This window comes from Pteronotus mesoamericanus, unplaced genomic scaffold (assembly GCF_021234165.1).
Source record: "Pteronotus mesoamericanus isolate MK-2021 breed Mesoamerican mustached bat unplaced genomic scaffold, CSHL_Meso_final contig_65, whole genome shotgun sequence".
Lineage (NCBI taxonomy): Eukaryota > Metazoa > Chordata > Mammalia > Chiroptera > Mormoopidae > Pteronotus > Pteronotus mesoamericanus.
Genome location: NW_026555228.1, coordinates 6,949,138 through 6,963,615, shown reverse-complemented (window position 1 = coordinate 6,963,615; position 14,478 = coordinate 6,949,138). Strand labels below are relative to the sequence as shown.

At 41.8% G+C, this 14,478-nt stretch overlaps 1 protein-coding gene across 2 annotated transcripts in view; it reads left to right on the top strand.

Moving 5' to 3' along the window:
* The window catches only part of CTPS2 (CTP synthase 2), a 97,278-nt gene that overhangs the window by 80,569 nt on the left and 2,231 nt on the right, over nucleotides 1-14,478 (top strand). The window lies entirely within an intron of this gene.

The following is a 14,478-nucleotide window of genomic DNA, read 5'->3' as shown; positions in this document are numbered from 1 at the left end:
TTTGACTGTTTGCAAACATCAACTAATGTTCAAATGGTATCTGGGTATGTGGCCTGCCGCCCGTGTGCTGGACGACCTGCTGATTCCGCATGGGGCTGCTGTGGTCTCTGGGTAAAGCTCACTGGTAGTTTCTGAGAAAAGCGACTGCTTGCTAGTGACTCCTGAGCAAAACACAGTATGTCTTGGAGAGAAGGAAAAGCTTAACAAAACTTCGATGCTGACATTGGAATTACAACTGATGACACATTTCCATGGCTCTCAGAAAATCCCCATGTGTTAGCCACACACCGGTGCATTCCTTAAGAGCAGCCAGCATCTTATTTATCTCTGTCTCCCTGACTCCCTAGCACACAGGGGTTTTTTTCGTTTTATTACCCATTAAAGTAATAAATGTAGATAGCAGGGAGGATGGATACAGTCTAGTCTAATCTTGACACACTTTGCCAGGGTTTGTTTCAACTGAGAATGGTGACCGTGAATTAATCCAGTGATAGACGCCAGGGTTGCAGGGGAACATTGCAGTTCAACTCCTCTGTGCCCAGCCTCATGGCACTAGTGAGCACTGAACAGCAAATTATGGCTTTGAGGGCCAGCTCTGGTGGGAGCTGAGCTAGGACTGTATTTCTGTCAAACAAGATTACTGTCTGTTATCAATCCTAAACAAATGTGACAAGGAATATGAACTCTAGAATAATGACTTCCTTTCCCAGAAACTGGCTGATGATATTTAACTGTATGGCACCCATGCAGCCAACATTTTGAAAGTCCAGAATGTTACAGTCCTTGGTTTTGAGCAAATCCATCTGAGCTATAACCTCTGCAACCTGCCTTGTGGAGAACTTTTATGTTTTAGTGCCCAGGAAGTTGCAATAGGATATCATTTTGGAATCTAGAGTTTGTGAGCTAAATTTTCAGTTACTCCACTATGTGTAGAATGACAGCAATTATGAAAACAATTCCACCTAGTTTTAGACTTTAGCAGTCTATTGAAGATGCATGATGGTTTCAGGATAGTATTGTTTGGGATTATACGTTCATCAGAAGTTATATGTAAAATCAAACTAAGAGTCTGGGTTTTGCAGGTCTCCCAAGACTACCCATACATTCAATGGTTCACTGGAAGGAATCAGAATATAGCTGTACTCATGGCTAAAGTTCATTACAGTGATGGAATGAGCATACATAGCTAGTAAAGTGGAAAGGCATAAGTGGAGTCTGGAGAAATCAGTTTGCAGGTTTCCCATGCTCTCTCTCTCTCTTGTGAGCGGTCACACAGAGCTCACCCTCCCTCTGGCCATGAAAGCGCAGCAACATGTGTGTGATGTGTATGCCCAGAGAAGCCCATTTGAGACTCAGAGTTCAGAGTTTTTAATGAGAGCTGGTCACACAGGCTTTTTCTTCCTAGCAGCCACTCCAATTCCAGAATCCCAAAAAGAAGGCAAATGTTTACCATAAATCACATTGTTGGTATAGGCAGCCTGAGCCCAGTAAAATGACCTTATCAGTTTGTACTGAAGAAAACATTCTGAAAGCTAAGTTCCCAAGTTCCCCTGCAAGCAGACCCTTCTAGAGATAGCAGCCTCAGGCCTGCTACGTTAACTCTTTTGCACAAATCTAATAAACTATTTTTAGACTAAATAAACCCAATGGGAAATGATGGTCCATTAAAGAAATCATTGTAATTCTTTGCTGATATCTCTCCCCTGGTGTCTAAACATAATTTGCCCCATGTATAAAATGTAACCACAAATTTGCATGGTCTTGTTAGCATGTGATGTAATGGAATGAGACAATTTCATGTAATTATAAGAAAAACATTTTAGGAGATATACTAAATATAGAAAATGTGGGAAAAGTAGGTTTACAGTTGTGAGTATGCAAAACAGAGTTTATTTTTGTATTATTATTTATTTATTATTGTATTATTTTCCATACAACTGTAAGCCTACGTTTGCCCCACCCTGTAATAAAAGGCGCTTGTCATTGTGAGTTCTTTAGCATCTAGAAACGAGCACATAATCTCTGTCCAGAATTCCATTTTAAGCAACTGGAAATAGAAGGAGGGACCAGAGGCTAAAGTTCATAGGTTGTTTTTCAGCCCGTGTGTCCTTGGGACTGCCCTGCAGACTCTTAGGCACGATCACTACGCACCAAGTTTAGAAACAGCTTCCAGTTTTGTAATGCTGGCATTTGTCGTGCCCCTCTGTCACATCACAGTAAAACTCTCTTGCTTAGATGGTACTCGTGCTGTGTCGGATAAGCAAGAACTTAAATGGGGTTCAGTCAGTAGTTCACAGAAATGCAGCTCTTTGGGGACACATGTTTTTAAAGTATAAAATTGACATCTTAAGACATCCGAGTAGCCTTTTATCCTGTATTTTAGGATCTTGGATTCCATGTCTCTGCCCACTGTATACTCTCTCTTGTGCAGAGTAATCGTCTTTTTGTGGTGAATCAGAAGGCAGGCTGGTGCAGAAACAACAGGAAGGAAGTTACTTGTATTTGCTTGACCATTTTGGACCCAACTCAGAAGTTGAAACTACTTTATAGCCAGAGGGTCCTTGAAGGAAGTACATACCCAGAGCCCATTCCATTTCCTGATCTCTTGTGTGCTCCTGAGCTCTAACTTCATTCTCTCCTTAATGCTTACCCTTCTCTTTCGACTTTTAATTTTGCGTCCTGGCAGCAGTCAGGGAGAGAAGGCACCCATTGCATTCACCATTGTCTCTGGTGTCTCTTTGGTGACTATTTGGACTTTTAAGTGACATGCTGGCTTCTAGCCTGGGAATATTTTGTTTTCTGTTGAATTCTAGATACAACATTATAGAAAGTCTGGAAAATGAAAAATAGGACCCATTTCCCTGACTGGTATGGCTTGGCTGGGTGTTGTCCCATTGGGGCACATGCCTAGGTTATGGGTTCAGTTCCTGGTCTGGGCGCATACGAGAAGCAACTGATCGATATTTCTCCCTCACATCAATGTTTCTCTCCTTTTCTTTCTTGCTCCCTTTCCCTCTCTCTAATAAATAAATATTTTAAAAAGAGGACCCATAAACCCACCAGCTTAACACAGTAACTGTACTCATTTTTGAGTATTTCTTTCCAATCTTTATTCTATGTGCATAAATTTCTCTTTTAACAGTTGCAATCATGATAGTGAGTGTATGTGTGTATATATATTTTTTCAACTCTTATTTTGAAAACCTTCAAACTTAGAGAAAAGATGAAAGAATAGTAAAGTGAACAATTTTATATCTTTCACTTAGATTCATCAATTGTTGCCACTTTACCACATTTGCTTCTCTGTGTGTGTGTATAAATTTATTTCTGAAACACTTATATTAAGTTGCAAAACATCATAGCACTTCACCCCTAAATACTTATCACACATTTTCTAAAATTAAAGACATTTTCTCACATAACTGCTAAATCATTATCACACCTAAGAAAATTAACATTCATTCAATGGCATCATTTAATATCCAGTTCATATTTAAATTTATCCATTTACCCCAAATGTCTTTTTTAGCTTTTTTAAAAATAAAAAGTATAAACAATGATTCATTCAAGGTTCATTTGGTTATTGTGTGGAGGAAGGAACCTTCCTCTACCCTTCAAGTTTCTTTTGGGTGGTCTAATAAGTAAATCAATACGAGGCAGATTAAAAAGAGAAAATAACCAAATTTAGTTACATATGAAGTCTATCCAGAAAAAGTCCAAACATTGTTAATATAACAAGAATGGTTTGCATGACATTGATATAACCTGGCAGCCAAAGAGAGTGGACTGAAATGCACACGTGTGAACAATGATGACTGCACCGTACTAGTCAGTGGGGGTGGTAGACACTGTTGAGCGCGCATGTATACTTTGTAGCCATCACATTAAAAATGACTGAGCAAGTAGAACAATGAGTCAGCGTCAAATTTTGCATTAAGTTTGAACACCCCTCTGCAGAAACTATTCGGATGATTCAGAAGGCCCCAGCTATGGGCAACTTGGTGATTGGCAGCTTCATTACAACAACACGCCTGCTTATGCATCATGTCTCGTGCAGAATGTTTTGGCGAAACATCAAATCACCCAGGTGATTTGGCTCCCTACAGCCCAGATTTGGCGCCCTGTGACTTCTGGCTTATCCCAAAACTAAAATCACCTTTGAAAGGGAAGAGATTTGAGATCATCGATGAAATTCAGGAAAATATGACGGGGCAGCTGATGGCAATTGGGAGAACTGTGCGAGGTCCCAGGTGCCTACTCTGAAGCATCATTGTCCTATGTACAATGTGTCTTGCATGTTGTATCTTCTTTAATAAATGTGTCTGTTTGTCATAGTACATGGCTGGATACTTTCTGGACAGACCTTATATATACTTATGGGAATTCCATATCCTTGACAGAGTCAGAAACTCCACATACATGAGAGGTTCGGATACAGAAAGGGAAAATGTATATATATGACATTTCGCACTAGGGATGAGGTAAAGTACCTGGGGCTTCATAGAAAAGGAAGGTCATTGCAGGAAGATAACAAGAGCATTTATTCAGTAAATAGAAGCTTACCCTGCCATATAGATAGGCCATAAAAAGTTTTTTCTGATGATCTATCATTATGAGCCAGGGTCCTAATTTAATTGCTTTTATTCACCTATTTATTTATTTTTCTTTATTTTTATTGTAGATACTATTGCAGATGTCCCCATTTTGCCCCCGCCTTTGCACCCCCTCCTTCCCAGACCACATCCCCTCTTCCCTCAGGCCATCACGACACTGTTGTCTGTGTCTGTGGGTTTCACATAGATGTTCTTTGGTTCATCCCTTCACCTTCTTTCATCCAGTCCACCTTCCTAATTTAAATTCTTTAAGACAGAGGTACAAGTTTCTCATGAGCCTGCAGCGTCTCTGTTGCCTTCAGCTTAAAATAGTCCGCATACCACAGAGGTATATCTTGATGTGACTTATTCTGAACCCCTACATTATGTTTCCTTAGTTTCTTTTGATATGAATCAACCACCCTGTTTTATTTTAGTTTTTAAGAACATTGACTTTTTTCCCCATTCTTTTTTTGTTTCTTTAATTTCATCCATCCACCCAACCACCATCAGCTTGTTCTCTGTATCTATGGGTCTGTTTCTGTTTTATTTATTCATTTGTCTTGTTTTTCTTTCTTTTTTTTCTTAGATTCCACATATAAGTGAAATCATAGGGTAGTTGTCTTTTACTGACTTATTTCAGTTAGCACAAGGTCCATCCATATTTTCACAAATGGCAAGACCTCATTCTTTTTATTGCTGAGCATATTCCATTGTAATAATATTGACTTGTATAAAGAGCTCAGGCCAGTGTTCCTGCAGAAATGACCAGAATCTGGATTCATCTGATTGTTTTCTCATGATTAAAATTAGGTTAGACATTTGTGGAAGAATAGTTTATTGGGGCTGTTGTGTACGCATTAGGAGACACATAAAGCTCCTAACATTCCCTTTTTTGTCTCAGTGTGGACGATACTAAGTTAATCACCTGGTTAAGGTAGTGACTGGATAGCTTTTTTGTAAAGGAATGTTTTCTTCCATTTTTGGTTTCTAAAATACCAGTGAAATGAACTAGGGCTCCTGGAAGAAACGATTGAATCCAGGCCGTGGGCAGCGAAAGTGCAAGATGAGGCTGGAATGTATTGCTGGACTTAAAGGAAGGCAGAGCTAAAAACACAAATGAGGATGTTTTCTATGAGGTCACAGGAGCCAGTTTGATAGGGTTTCTGCTGGCCTCATTTTGGACAATTTGAACATCAAAAAGAATAATGACAGTATTGAATTACAGCACATTACATTTTTAAAAATTCCGTATTACTACTCAGAAAATTTTTTAAAAGGCCCATTGAAAACCTAGAAGCAACCTCTGATGTTTAACTGAGCCAAATGAATATCATCAGCGGAAGCCAAAACCATCGGACGAAATATTGTGGGAAAACAGGATATATTCATGTATAATCTCAAGTATCACCACAGATTCTCTATTAATTGCAAAAGCCTGTCTTTTGAGCTTAACACCTCGTTTGCGGTTTTCCAAGTGGCATGATGCTCATAATGTTTAGTGGCTGCATACTTTAGCATTCTCTCAAGGCACCATGTGTAACGTTTACTTTATCCCAGCCACAGTGCTGGGCAGGAGAGAATCAGATGCTAGCTGAACAAGAACACATTCCCTGTCCTGAAGGTAATATAATGATTCTCTATATTTGGGGGCTGACAAATTACCTTCCAAGAATATGATGAAAGCTATGAACCCCCTTCCTGGAAAACTGCCCAGGCATTCCAATTTGAATGTGTTTGCCTGGTGTTCATATCCCAAAAGCCCCCCATCCAATGACCTCCTTCTAGGAGTCCTCAGATACAGACCCCAGCTAAGAAAGGACATCGATGTGCAAGCACACAGCCCCAGCAGCGTGGGAAGTGCCACATTACAGCTTGTTCTCTCTTCTGTGGCTGCTTCCCAGCTCCCAGGATTGTGACTAACATCAGGATAGACATCTTCCTGCCAATGCTACCAGCATCCACATCATCCACACATGACTAAGCTCAGATTCCCCCTCCTCCCCTCCCATCGTTTATAGTCAGCAGGTCCTGGAGAATCAGGGTGCCGGAATTCACCTGCTCGCATATCGTCTGCCGTATTGCAAGGGGTGTGGCCTGGGCCTCAGGGCCCAGGCTCTGAAGGTGACTGCAATCTCATTCTTCTTCGCATCTGGTTCTTTATAAAACGGGAATAGTAATAGTACCCACTTTATATGAGAGTAATGAAGATTAAGTTTTGTACTAAATGTAAAGCACTTATCACAGTGCCTGGTCTATGGTTGGAAATCAAACGGGAAGTATTATTATTATGCTCTTATTAATTGGACCTTAGTCCTGGTCTCCTTCATCTTTTGCCTATGGCAAAGCCTACCTGGTGTCTGCGCCTCTGGCTTCCTCCTCTCAGTCCATCTTCTGCCAGCAGAATGATTTTCCTACATTATCTTGGAGCTTAAAACTCTCAGCGGCCTCCCTTGACTACAGGATACAATGCACACAAATCCATACAGAAGAGCTCACAGTCCCCTGATCTCCCCAGGTTTTAATGCCTTTGCCTCCACTCACACTGCTCTCTTGGCTCTTGATAGACATTCCTGAAGTGCTTAGTGAGAGACGAGTACAAATCTGTAGTCTGTTATTCTTTGAGTTCCCCCAAATCATTACTGACGGTGGGCCTGGGGAGTGGGAGTGGCCCCTTCATTGATTACAGAGTGACATTGCTCATTCAAAGCCATACTCATCCTGCTTTGGGCGGCCCTTCGCCTTTGATGGGCAGAGTAAAGTACTCTTTTTTCCCCCTGCATGAATGTGACAGGCATTTTCCAGCACTATTTTAAGCTTGAAATCACCTTGCCTTTTTTTTTTTAACCTTTGGGCTGCATGATTGATGTTGCCGAGGGCCATTCTTGCAATATATGGCGCAAATACAGAGTCTGGCAGAAGTAAGGCCTGCTCAAGTGTGGTTGGTAGAGTAATAATACGGGTGTAGTAATTTATAGTTTTAATTTGAACATTTCACCTAAAATGTTATAGGGTGTGCTTGAGCGTGATATTGTTATGTTACAGAATTACATGCTTATGATATTGCAATAAAAGATTTTGTAATAAAAAAGGGGCGTTATTTGTGCCAGACCCTGTATTTTATTTCCATGGGGACAGTGTAGATGAGTAGAGTAAGTGATATGTTTTTAATTTCAGGGCTTGCCACTTACTGGGTCATTTTTCCACATCCCCTCCTAAACCCCAGGGTCTTCACCCTTTAAGGCTGTTGTGATATACAGTTGAAACGGTGCTTTGTAAACTTTAAACTGATAGGAAAATACTGTTTTTTCCCCTTTGTTACATTTCAAGCAAAAGTGAACTGGGAAACATTTCTTTTTTGCTTTCTTTTGTAACAGTCCTTTTAAACATCTTTTAAAACAGCACCTTCTGCCCTCCCCTACCGTGACCGTTTGCCTCCAACTCCATACCTTGAGACTTTCTGCTAATAAAGCACATTTGAGTGCACCTTCCCTCGAGGATTAAGTGTTGGTTAAAAGGTACTCTTTACTGATCGTGGGTCACTGCAGGCTGATGATGTGGTGGCAGCCAGGAACAGAGTTAATAGTGATATACACTACTGTGCTCTTTGTGCCCTGTCGGGGCTGTGTTCTGCCATTTACTATTCAACGCAAAACTCATTCTAAGCATACTAAGTTTTTATTCCATTGCTCTTATATTTTACGGCTTCCAGGGGCTCTTTGAGAAGGAAGTAAGTACAGCAGTAACAATGCTTTGGGGAAAACTGTGCCTGGCAACTTGTTTTAAAAAATGCTTTTTTTCCACCCGAAATGGATTTTGATGTAAAGTATTGTAGGGACTCATGCATGCTGGGAATCCTAATTATGCCATTAAAAATTTTTAATTCCAACCACCACTTCCTGTCAATGGAGAAGAAATGGTTTAATGGCTGCCCCCAAGGTAGCATAAAAGTGGGATATATGAGGCATTACTGTATCCTTGCCCTCATGCTTTGGAATATATGTTTTCTTATATTGGGAATTTATTAGGAACCAGGAGTCTTTGACAAACAAACCTGGCTCTGAAAAGCCTTTTGTTATCAAAGAACCATGCATAGAACCCTGCTGTCAAGTCTTTTAAGTCAAACCAGGGTTGTAAAGATAGCAATTCCCATGCCTTGCTGCTGGCGATTTTGATTTTGTCTTGTAAGAAATAGTACAGTGAAAAACTTTTTAAAAAGAATGCTTCCATTATTTGGGAGGTACGTGCATACACCAAAGAGATTAGCCATGATCTAACTTAACTGTAGAGACCTAGACCTTTAAAAAAACTTTTTTAGGGAGTGACAAGGAGTGTAACCAAGCAAACCAGGGCTTGGCCACATGGCGTCTGGATACAGGACCCAAAAATTAGTGTTGAAGGAAACAAGTTTTTATTAATAGGGTTCCAACCTCAGTAAAGCTGACAACACTACTGCTCAGAACCCTTCTCTCCCATGAGACCCAGCACTTCCTTTGCTTCCCAAATGTTTACAAGCTAGAACCATGCCCAGAAGTTCCTCATATCCTTATCTGTTCTTAAGTCAGCTGCACAAACAGGGCTCTATGTCTTCTGGAATGTGCTTTTGTGGGTTTCAGAGTCACCATCCTTGCAGCAGCTCTCTTCTTCGGGATCTGGGTTGCGCTCTTCTCAACCTCCATGCAGTATTTGAGGGAAACATGTGCCGTCTTACCCTGGGTCAGGGTAGGGTCCAGGCAGGCACAGTCCCAAGAGAGGGGCTTTTCCCTACGTCTTTCAGAGAAGCAGAAGTTTGGAACTCAGCATCCCTGGTCACAGTTCAGCTCCAAGCACCTCCCACAAATCTGTGCTTGGTTAAGCAGGTCCCCACACAGCTCCATCAGATCTGTTGTGGTCTTCTCTAGACTGACCTTCTCCCTTTTCCCTCTCTAGATGTCGTGGTACACTCCTGTGACTCTCTCACTCACTTGGACCTCTTCTCTTTGTGGCGGACTCTCTTTCCCACTCTGGACTTCTTTTCATGGTGGACTCTCTCCTCCACCCTTTCAGCCCACCCTCATTTAAATGCTGGGCCTGAGACTTCCTGCATGACATCTTATGCGGCCCCTCCTATGATGTGTTAGCCTCCGACGTTTTTGCCAGTTCCCCCTGTATCTTTTACCATCTTTCAGCTGCCATCTTTAGTCAGGGCAAGAGTTCCCCATGACACAGGGAAGTCAGGGGTGGGCATCCACCTCTCCTGGCTATGTCAGGAGTCATTATAAACTCTTTAAGTCACTACACCTTTGGCCCTGGGCCACAGTCCTCTTCCCTTCAGGGAAGGGTTGGCTAGTAACTTGCCATTGTTATGCAAAGTACCTTAAAGGCTGTATCATCCACTTTCCCTTTCACCCAATCAAGGGTTATGGGGGGATAGGCTCTGCTATTTTCAGAGGACCGCCGCTATGCACCCCATTACAGGAGGGCTACTGCATGGTGATTATGATTTGTTTTTTAAAAATCATTATTTATTTGTTTTTAAATCAGCACTATCCACTAGAATGTTCTGCGATAATAGAAGTTTTCCATAATCTGAACCATTTAATATGGCAGTCACCAGGCACACATGGCTATTGAGCACCTGAGGTGTGGCTCAATGTGTTCAAGTGAGAAATGGAATTTTAAATTTTATTTAATTGATTTAAATTTAGATAGCTACCAGGCTTGTGGCTACCATACTGGACAATGCAAGTTTAAAACTTTCCCCTTCTCAAATGTCACAAGACACACATGAATGGGTCTATGTATTCTGTGGCATTTCACAAAATTTAACATGCAAGACCCAAGTATCTAATAACTCTCCCCACTGAGAGTCTTTGTGTGTGCATGTATATGTACAGAGACTATTTTAAGAGACAGGTTGGTCTTAAGATACAGCTGAGATATTTTGAATTGAGTGAAAATATACCCAGATAAGTGTATCTTAGGGCTTCTTTAAATCTGTTCTGTGTGAAACAGAAATGAACCCTTAAGCCACATGTGTCTCAGACTAGCACCAATTTTATTGAATATGCAGGAGCCCCTGCTATTCTGCATGTGGATGATTCGCAGTTGACTTCTAGCACTTGTTGGGTTTTTTTTTTTTCCACTGACATGTGAATGCCATAAAATCAGCAAGTTCAGCAGCATGCCTGTTTTGATAATTCTGTTCTTGAGTATCATGGTTTATTTTATTGTTTTACCCCCAAGCCCTGACACATATGAAAGAAAGTTAGTGAACCCAGTCATTTGCCTTGGAGATGAGTAAACCCAAACCAAGCCACACTTTTGGCAGACTTTGGGGCAGACAGCCATTAGACAGGAAATGAGAGCCATTAAGTTAGAAACAGACACACCCAAGTTTACTCGCTAATGCGGGTAGAGATTGTTTGTACAGGAAACAATTCCAAAAATCATGCACTTGGCAGCTTTCATGACGTCTTTATATTTCCATGAGTTTTTGAGAGAGAACGCATTATGAATACATAGCCCCCATGGATGTGGGCGAGCAGACAGGGGCAACCTAGAAGCAGCATATTCACCAATCCATTATCCACAACTCCATTATTCCAAAACAGTGTTTAGAAACAAATTTGCAGCAAAATCATCTCACTTCTCTGATCCCTTCTCCTTCCGTCTCCTTTTCACCTTTCCGGGCGTGATTAGGTGACTGATGCCCACGCGAGAGATGCAAAGAAATTCTCAGAGACTGGGAAATCCCGCCATCTCACTCTCCCACACCTGAGGGGGTTGGTCTGCCCTGGGCATTTCGCAGCCTCTTCGTGGTCACCAGAAACTGTTACCAAATGTGGACCCGTTGTGTGTGTGTGTGTGGGGGCGGGGGGTTAGATACTATTACCAAAACAACGCCCACCGCTTCCCCAGAGTCCTTCTGTTCTAATTTATTTACCCACCATCCTTAGAAACTATGGCTTTCACTGGCAGAGTTTGGTGAAAAGGAAAGGAACTATTTATTCAGAAGTTATAGGGCTTTTGAATAATGGCTAAATGTCACCGTTAGATCTCAAAATCCCTTTAAAACACCCACCACCACACACAGTCCTGCCTTTCCCCCTTTGCCCAGTCAGGCCAGTCAGGGGTACCGTCCTTCAGAAGAAAAAGAACAGGAGTCCGGGGCTCAGCAACGCAGGCCTCTTGGGATTCCCAGCACCATCCGCTGTGTCGCCGCGATCTCCAGCTCTTAACCCAAACCCGCGTGGCACCTTCTCACGGCCCACGAGCAAGACTCCTTTCTCCCCTTTCCTTCCCGCATGGTCTTCTCATTGCTCCCCCATGGCGTGGGGCAAACTATCCCTGAGCTCTCATGCACATGTACTGTAACCAGGGGCGCTGCTCTGCATGGCTGCTACCTCTTACTTTCCTGCTTCCTAAGCCACATGGTCAAGGGAACCCCCACTCTGCTCCCAAAACCGCATGGTCAAAGGCCTCTAGTATGGCTGCCCTGCCTGGGTTTAACTCCTGGCTCAAATCTTCCCCCGTAACCCCATTTCCAATTCCCTCAGCAGGCGCTGTAATGGGGGGAGCAGCTCCCAGTTACATCCTTTTGATATGCAAAATAACCATCTTTGCATATGAGGTATGAAGCTATCCTGCTGTTATTGACATGCAAAATGGGTCTCAATGGCCCTGCTTCTTGTCCACTGTGAAGCTGGCCCCTTATTGTACACAAAGTAACTCTATGGCCCTGCTCCATGTCTCCCATCCTCAATGGCAGCCCACCTTGTGGGGGAGGAGGGTGAATATCCTATATTTTTCTTGGACACCCCAAGTTCTGGACCCCATTAAAGATCCCCCCTTTGGGGGGCCTGGCTACACCCCCAAAGCAACAATGAATAGCAACAGCATATATTTTTGTATAGTTTTCAAGAGCACTTTTATACATTCTCTTTTGACCCTTATAGCATTTTGATGAGATTTTAGGTATTAATTCTACTATTTCTTGACTCTTAGGAGTCAAGTGACCAGTATATACATACATGGTCAATAGATGGTACAACCTGGAGTGTAAGAGGGAAGATGTGGGCCCACGCTACTCTTCCCTAGGCTCAGAGATGGAAAAGGAAGCAGGTATAAAATCTGATGACTGAGGAAATGCAGTTTGGGCCTTCTCACTGGTGGTGTCAGGTGACATGTCTCAAGAGGCAATCCTGGCCCATGCAAGACAGCTTAAACTGAGCTTGTGGCCTGGGTTGGCATGATGGGGATTCTGGCCCCACTTCAAATGAGCTGTGTGCCCAGTGAATCATTTGAACACCCTTGACCTTCATTTCTTCTCAGATAGGCACTTGAGTACAACTTCCAAATCCCCTTTCTTTGCTAATGGTGTAACAGGTACTATTGCAGAGAACCAGGAAGGATTCTGCATTTGTGTACTAGGGGGAGTGCATGGATAAGGATATATCAACTTTTGGGACCAGTTTTTAAAAAAGCATTCTTCAGTTATTCCTAGCTTTTCTTTACTGAAAACCCTTTTGTAAGAGCAGAATTGATTTTCCTGAAGTAAAATCTAACAAGGAGAATCTTGTACTTGATTGTCTTTAAGGATATGTTAATTTATATGTTTATCTAATATACATTGTCTTTTCTGCCAATTCTCAATCTTCTTTTCTCTACGCTCAATACTCTCTAACACCCCCATGCCCACCTTTTCTAATTTTGTGTAAAAGTCAGGGGGGAGATAAGGTTGGCTTCTGTGATTTTGTTTATGTATTTAGTAATACATGCTTAATATGTTTAAAGTAAATATTTGTTTTCTGACCTGTGAGCATAAGGTTTCTCCAATTGTTCCCTTTCTTCCCTTAAAAAAAAGGTAGATTTTCACTTGTTATGGAATTCAGACTTCTATTACTACAAGTCAGCAAATACTTGGCCAAGGGTAGAGATGGGTCAGTCATAAAACACTTAATTCCTGGCATTGTCATCTCCACAGATCAGAAGAACTCCTGTGGAGTTTATCAACCTGCTGACTTATTTGGAATTGAGCAAGAGGAACCCTAAACTGAGCACACAGCTCAGAGCAAAAACACAGTTGCAGGGCTGTTTCATGACAACATCTGTGTCAACAGTTGGTCCTATTTTAAGTAGTCCATGTAACTTAAAGTAGTTGAAGCATCCCATAAAGTTTCTAATTTGAAAACAGCATAGTCATGCAAAGTATTTCTCAAATCCATGGATCTATGAGAATGTTGATTACATTGGGAAACTTTCATGCTGCTGACCTATAAACCATCATGAAAATAGGATCTGAAGCAGATAGGATTTCAAGGCAAGTTTACCAAGTACATTGATGTTTTTGATGTGCACTACTGGGTGTTTCTTGGGTCTTGAGTCAACACGCATGTCTTTGTTCTAATGACCACCAAGTTCAGTACCCCCATGGAGTCTGCCGACTGTGGATGACCAGCTCCTCCACACTGGAGCTATGTAGGGAGCTGCTGTGGTCTTCAAACACAGAGGCAAAACCCAATGTGCCACTGAAGGAAAAGGAGAGTGTCTGACTAATGTAATCAAGGGATATGCAGCTATTCTCACTGTTCCGTAGTCCTTTTGTGTTGCTAAAGAAAACAGTTGTCATCAGATGGGTGAAAAATGAAAAAAACTGAGTGTCCAGGTACTATTTTATGCTATGTTATTGCATTTGAGAACAGACTGATATCAGCAGGAATAGAACTGAGTGATGCTTAACCTCACATGGACTGCGATTTGGGCTCTAGTATGATAAGAGTAGATTCACAGAAAATAAATGGGTCAATAAGCTCAGGCTGTCATTTTAACTTAAATTATTAACATAATACTTCTAGTAGAAAGCAGACAGGAGGTAAGAGGGTCAGGAGCCATCTGCTTTTAAGGC